Below are 7,112 nucleotides of genomic sequence, written 5' to 3'. Positions count from 1 at the left end.
AGTTCTATCGGGCTGAAGAAGGGATGCCTACGGAGAAGCTGTTTTGGTCCCAATATCCTGGACCAGAACATCCGGTGCCCTTTAGCGACCAGTTGAAACAACTGGTCGAGCTGCACAAGTTGGCCGAGTTAGCCATGAAGGACCTGATAGTTCGACTGTGGCCTGCCGAGCCCATGCCCGGCAGCTACTTTGGACTTGTGAATCGGCTTGTGAGTTCCTGCCCACGGCTTGAAGTCGTGAAGCGGTCGGTCTGGATTGAGGGTGCACGGATGGCATTCGCGCGCGTCGAGACGCACTGGGCGAAGATGGATGCCAAGAAGTTGAAGACCGAGGGGCCACCTGAGGGCAAGGAGCATCGTCGACCCGAGCTGTATTTCGGCGGTGTCCTGGACGGGTCCCGCCTTGTGGCGGAGCAATGTGCGAAGGACGTGATATTCCCATGAAAACATTCGGGTTGTCCTGTAATATGAAACAAGATCGGTATGTAATATGATGCTTGTGATTAAATTTTACCTCCTGTGCGACCGTTTATTAAAATCTGAGGGTTGACCAGTCGTCGGCTTCTGCCCCCACATAGATAGTACGGGGGTGTTCAGGATAAATCTAAACACTCTTTACTCCACATTCTGGTCCTTCAAGGAGGTGTTTAGCGCAACGAACAAGGCAATCAGACTATACAGCCTTTATTACCCTCACTTAGCCATAGGAGTTTGACCATGAAAATTTCGGCAAAGCCCCTGGTGTTCGGAAGGCCGAACTAGGGGCGTTATACACGCCTAATCGGAGAAAACCAATTCCTCGCATAAAGCAGAAAAAATCTCTAGGGATTTGAGACCTCTCGAACAGCTGACCAGCTCTTGCCACATCATGACAGTCAGTTTTTGGCTTTCTCTACTGAGGTGCTCGTCCAGAAGAACCAGGACACAATTGCAGTAGTTCTCCCTTTACTACCCTAGCCGATATAGCGGAACGTAAGGTAGCAAACACAGGAGCCGGGCAACCCAACTATTGACCAAATACATGATTCGGAGCCGATGCATATAATGCTATAAGTTCGGGGTGCCGAACTGTACTTTTTAAGAAGTATTCAGACTTTGGTTGCTGTAATGCGGGGCGTGATGAAGCCCCCCGGCGCATTAATACTTACCAGAGAGTACGTCCGCAATGAGTAATAAATACAAAGGAAGAAGAAGGGAAATTAAGTAATAAGGTGACGCTACCCTTTATTTGTAATGTGATTAATACGTCGAGGCGTATTTGCACAAGTAATGCGATAAGCGAAAGAGGCTATTTAACATGTCGTGACCAGGTGCGAGCTGCGTGCTGGTATGTAAAACAGGAATAGCAATCATTAACAGAGGCCACCTGGGGATTCCCTTGTACGCCAAAGCTCCTTGCCTCCTTAGTGTGTCCGATGAACGAGTTGTTCGAAGAAACTTCGAAAAGAGAGGAAAAACCTGAAATTAGAAGAAAAAATGAAGGTGTGTGAATCCTGGGGTTGGTCGAGCCGCACCGTGGATTGCAAGCTAGCTATGCCTCCGTCAATACCCATGGGATTTTGGGTGCGTAGTTATGTACGAATGCCGCTACATCGTCGGGATTGGGGCTGAAGCCGAATTGTTAGTCGAACTCTTGACGAGCCGAGCTGTCCTGTTGCAGCGTAGTCCGGGCTCTCTTAGTGATGTCCAGGGGCTCGGTAGCCGGATTATAGTTCTGCTTGAGAAGGCCGCTCTGTACCTCTGCTGCTAGGGCGGCTGTGTGCTCCTCAGTACGGAGGGAGCGTTCCGTGTTTCCATTGACTGTTATGACGCCGCGTGGACCGGGCATCTTGAGCTTGAGATAAGCATAGTGTGGTACCACGTTGAATCTAGCAAATGCGGTTCGTCCGAGCAGTGCGTGGTAGCCGCTGCGGAAGGGGACAATATCGAAGATTAGCTCTTCGCTTCGGAAGTTGTCCGGGGAACCGAAGACCACTTCCAGCGTGATTGAGCCCGTACAATGGGCCTCTACGCCTGGTATGACTCCTTTAAAGGTAGTCTTTGTGGGCTTAATTCGTGATGGATTAATGCCCATTTTGCGCACTGTATCCTGATAGAGTAGGTTAAGGCTGCTACCACCGTCCATTAGGACTTGTGTCAGGTGAAATCCGTCAATGATTGGGTCGAGGACCAGTGCGGCCGAACCGCCATGAAGGATACTAGTTGGGTGATCTCGACGATCAAAGGTGATCGGGAATGACGACCACAGATTGAATTTTGGGGCGGCTGGCTCTACCGCATAGACGTCCCTGAGTGCGCGCTTGCGCTCCCTTTTGGGGATGTGTGTAGCATATATCATGTTCACTATTTTGACTTGAGGGGGAAATTTCTTCTTCTCCCAGGTGTTCGGCTGCCGGGGCTCTTTGTCGTCGTCCTCGCTTTGCGATCCCATTTCGTTGCTCTCGGTATTTGACTTGTTGGCTTGCTTGAAAACCCGGCAATCTCTGTTGGTATGATTGGCTTGTTTGTCTGGGGTGTCGTGTATCTGGCATGGATGATCGAGTATGCGGTCCAAGCTGGATGGTCCCTCGCTGTTCCTTTTATAAGGTTTCTTTCGCTGGCCGGACTTGGAGCCATTGAATCCGGCATGAACTGCAGTGTCATCGGTGTTATCGCCATTACTTCGGTGTTCGTGTCTATTGCGCCGGGTCTTGCCGGTGCTGTTTTTGGCCTCGGAGGGGCCTGCCTCGTTGGCTGTGTTTTTACTACGAGCCAGCCAACTCTCTTCACCCGCGCAAATGCGGGTCATGAGTGCCGTGAGGGCTGCCATAGACTTCGGCTTTTCTTGGCCGAGGTGCGGAGAGTCATTCGTCACGGATGCTATGTTTAAAGGACGCTAGGGCCTCGGCATCCGGAATTTTCTGGCTAATTCTCCAGGCTGTTGGACTATGTGACTTAGGTCATCGGCGTCTGGTGGCCGGACATAAGTACCTTGAAAGTTGGAAAAGCTTCTTCCAAGTCCTCCCAGCTGCCGATGGAATTTTCAGGCAGGCTGTTTAACAAGTGTCTAGCTGGACCTTTGAGCTTTAGTGGGAGGTATTTGATGGCGTGGAGGTCATCTCCACGGGCCATATGAATGTGGAGAATAAAATCCTCGATCCATACTGCGGGATCGGTTGTTCCGTTGTATGATTCAATATTGACGGGCTTGAACCCCTTGGGGAATTCATGATCCAGTACTTCATCTGTGAAGCAGAGAGGGTGTGCGACGCCTTTATATCGGGTCGCGTCGCGGCGCACCTCCAATGAAGTCCGCCTGCGTTTATCGGCCCGGGCGTGACTAGGTTTGTCACGTCCAAATAGGTAGCCGTCGTCGTGAGTCGAAAGGCGTCGTCGCGATCCGTAGATTGATCTGGTGTGTCCTGCTCTACTGTCCAGGTCCTGCCGAAGGTTGTATGTATAGTCCCGAGCTGTTTTGTCTCTGTTTTTATGAGGCAGTGGGGCGGGCTGCTGTTCGGCCTGAGTTGCCTTTTTATCACGACCGCGGGGTGGTCGGTCTGCTGCACTATCCCGACCACGTGGTGGTCGTTCCGCATTGCGCGAGGGAGGTATGGGCTCCGGCGCCTCCTCATTGAACTGAGGTAGCAGTTTGCGTTTTGGGTAACTCTTGGCTGGACGCTTGAGGCCGTATTCTTCGGCTGCCAGGACATCAGTCCATCTGTCAATGAGTAGGTCTTGATCAGCTTGAAGCTGCTGCTACTTTTTCTTCAGGCTTCTTGCAGTAGCTATTAGCTGGCGCTTGAAGCATTCCTGCTCGAGGGGTGCCTCCGGCATGATGAAATCCTCGTTGCCGAGGCTCTCCTCATCCTCGGAGAGTGGACGGTAACTATCGTCATCCGGGTCGTTGGGTATGGCCTGTTTATCAGGGCTAACTTGCCCGTTGTCTTGTTCCTCCTGTTCGGATGTTGCTCCCACAGGGTCTTCATTGTTTGCGGCGTCGTCCGGAGTACTATTTTCTCCGGTGCCAGTCTTGCTATCTTTTGAGCGACGTGACTTAGAACGGCGTTTAGGGCGTCGGCGCTTGGACTGTGTCTCAGAAGGTTTATTCGCAACTTGATCTTCTTTGTCATCGTCACTAGCTTTTTTAGGTGTGTCAACCATGTACACATCGTACGAAGAGGTGGCCGTCCAACGTCCAGTGAATGGCGAGTCTTGGCCTTGCTCCTTGTCAGCATCGTCGTCCATACCGTCGATGTCTTCGGAGCCATAATCAAGCACGTCGGTTAAGTCCTCGACGGTGGCTATGAAGTGGGTGGCGGGTGGGAAGCGAAATTCTCCATCATCAGCCTCTAGTTCGAACCGGACATAGTTCGGCTGTGAGTCCCCCGCCAAGAAAAGGTTTTTTAATGAAGCCCATCGCCCATGGGTGAGTGTTGGAAGATATCTGCGGCGCTGAACTCGAAGATCGATAACCGATCCAGCTCTGCGCCCGCAGGTGTGCGTGGTTCGGAACTTATAGCCGGAGATGAGTCCGGAAATCCGTTGACGCAGACATTGCAAGGTGCTGAGTCCGTGTGCGGCTCCAACACCGCGGATTCTGCGGTTTCAGATGGCGCAATCTGCTCCGGATCTAAGGTCGTAGCAGTTATAGGAACCATCTCCTGAATATGGTCCGATGACAGATTTAAGTCATGTTCATCGGAGCGAGGGGGAGCGATCGCCGTGGTCTCAAATCCGTTGAAGATCAGGTCTCCACGGATATCCGCAACGTAGTTCAAGCTTCCAAATCTGACCTGGTGGACAGGGGTGTAGCTATCAATCTGCTCCAGATGGCCAAGCGAGTTGGCCCGCAGTACGAAGCCGCCGAATACGAAAATCTGTCCGGGGAGGAAGGTTTCTCCTTGGACAGCGTCACTGTAGACGATCGAAGGGGCCATCGAACCTTTCGTTGACGGCACAGTGGAACTCTCAATGAAAGCACCAATGTCGGTGTCAAAACCGGCGGATCTCGGGTAGGGGGTCCCGAACTGTGCGTCTAAGGTCGATGGTTATAGGAGACAAGGGACACGATGTTTACCCAGGTTCGGGCCCTCTCTATGGAGGTAATACCCAACTTCCTACTTGATTGATCTTGATGAATATGAGTATTACAAGAGTTGATCTACCACGAGATTGTAATGGCTAAACCCTAGAAGCCTAGCCTGTATAACTATGGTAATGAGTATATCCTTTCCGGACTACACCCTCCGGTTTATATAGGCACCGGGGGGATCTAGGGTTACATAGAGTCGGTTACATAAGAAGGAATCTTCATAGTTGGTCGCCAAGCTTGCCTTCCACGCCAAGGAAAGTCCTATCCGGACACGGGTACAGTCTTCGGCCTTCATGTCTTCACGCCCATCAGTCCGCCCCATATATAATAGGCCGGACGCCCTGAGGACCCCTTAGTCCAGGACTCCCTCAAGGGGTTCACCACTTCCATTAGTGCCTCTCCGATGATGCGTGAGTAGTTATTTGTAGACCTTCGGGTCTGTAGTTAGTAGCTAGATGGCTTCCTCTCTCTCGTTTGATTCTCGATACAATGGTCTCTTGGAGATCCATATGATGTAACTCTTTTTGCGGTGAGTTTGTCGGGATCCGATGAACTTTGAGTTTATGATCATATCTATCTTTTTATCCATGAAAGTTATTTGAGTCTTCTTTGATCTCTTATATGCATGATTGCTTATAGCCTCGTATTTCTTCTCCGATATTCGGGTTTTGTTTGGCCAACATGATATATTTATCTTGCAATGGGAAGAGGTGCTTTGTAGTGGGTTCGATCTTACAGTGCTTGATCCCAGTGACAGAAGGGGAACCGACACGTATGTATCGTTGCTACTAAGGATAAAACGATGGGGTCTATTTCTACATAAATAGATCTTGTCTACATCATGTCATCATTTTTATAGCATTACTCCGTTTCTCCATGAACTTAATACACTAGATACATGCTGGATAGCGGTCGATGTGTGGAGTAATAGTAGTAGATGCAGACAGGAGTCGGTCTACTAATCTTGGACGTGATGCCTATATAATGATCATTGCCTGGATATCGTCATGATTATTTGAAGTTCTATCAATTGCCCAACAGTAATTTGTTCACCCACCGCTTGCTATTTTTCTCGAGAGAAGCCACTAGTGAAACCTACGGCCCCCGGGTCTCTTTCTCATATATTTGCCTTTGCGATCTATTTTTCCTTTGCTTTTATTTCCAGATCTATTAAACAAAAAATATAAAAATACCTTGCTGCAATTTATTTTATTTGGCGTTCGATCTATCAATATTTACAACTCTCTCACGTCCGTTTGCCTACCTTGGGCGCCGTTACCCGAAAGGGATTGACAACCCCTTTTTACACGTCGGGTTGCGAGTATTTGTTATTTGTGTGTAGGCGTTGTTTACGTTGTGTTGCTTGGTTCTCCTACTGGTTCGATAACCTTGGTTTCATTACTGAATGGGAAATACCTATCGTTGTTGTGCTGCATCATCCCTTCCTCTTTGGGAAAATACCGACGTAGCTTCAAGCCGCATCAAAAGGAATTTCTGGCGCTGTTGCCGGGGAGGATCTTCAACATATACCAGGTTCCTAATCACAAATATCATCTCCTCGCAATTTACATTATTTGACATTTGCCTCTCGTTTTCCTCTCCCCCACTTCATAAAATTTGTCGTTTTATTCGCCCTCTTTTTCGTTCGCCGTTCTCTTGCCGGATCTATTTTTGAGTGCAATCTTGTTGCGTAGTCACCATGACTCAAGAGAACACCAAGTTGTGTGATTTCTCAAATACCAACAACGATGATTTTATTGGCACTCCGATTGCTCCTCCCGCCACTAGTGCGGAGTCTTGTGATATTAATACTGCTTTGCTGAATCTTGTTATGAAAGATCAATTTTCCGGTACTCCTAATGAGAATGTCGCGTCCCATCTTAAAACCTTCATTGAATTATGCGATATGCAAAAGAAAAAAAGATGTGGACAATGATGTTGTGAAGATGAAATTATTTCCGTTTTCTTTGCGCGATTCTGCAAAAATTTGGTTTTCTTCTTTGCCTCGCAATAGTATCGATTCTTGGAATGAGTGCAACGAT

This window comes from Aegilops tauschii, chromosome 6 (assembly GCF_002575655.3).
Source record: "Aegilops tauschii subsp. strangulata cultivar AL8/78 chromosome 6, Aet v6.0, whole genome shotgun sequence".
NCBI lineage: Eukaryota > Viridiplantae > Streptophyta > Magnoliopsida > Poales > Poaceae > Aegilops > Aegilops tauschii.
This window is presented reverse-complemented; position numbering follows the sequence as displayed.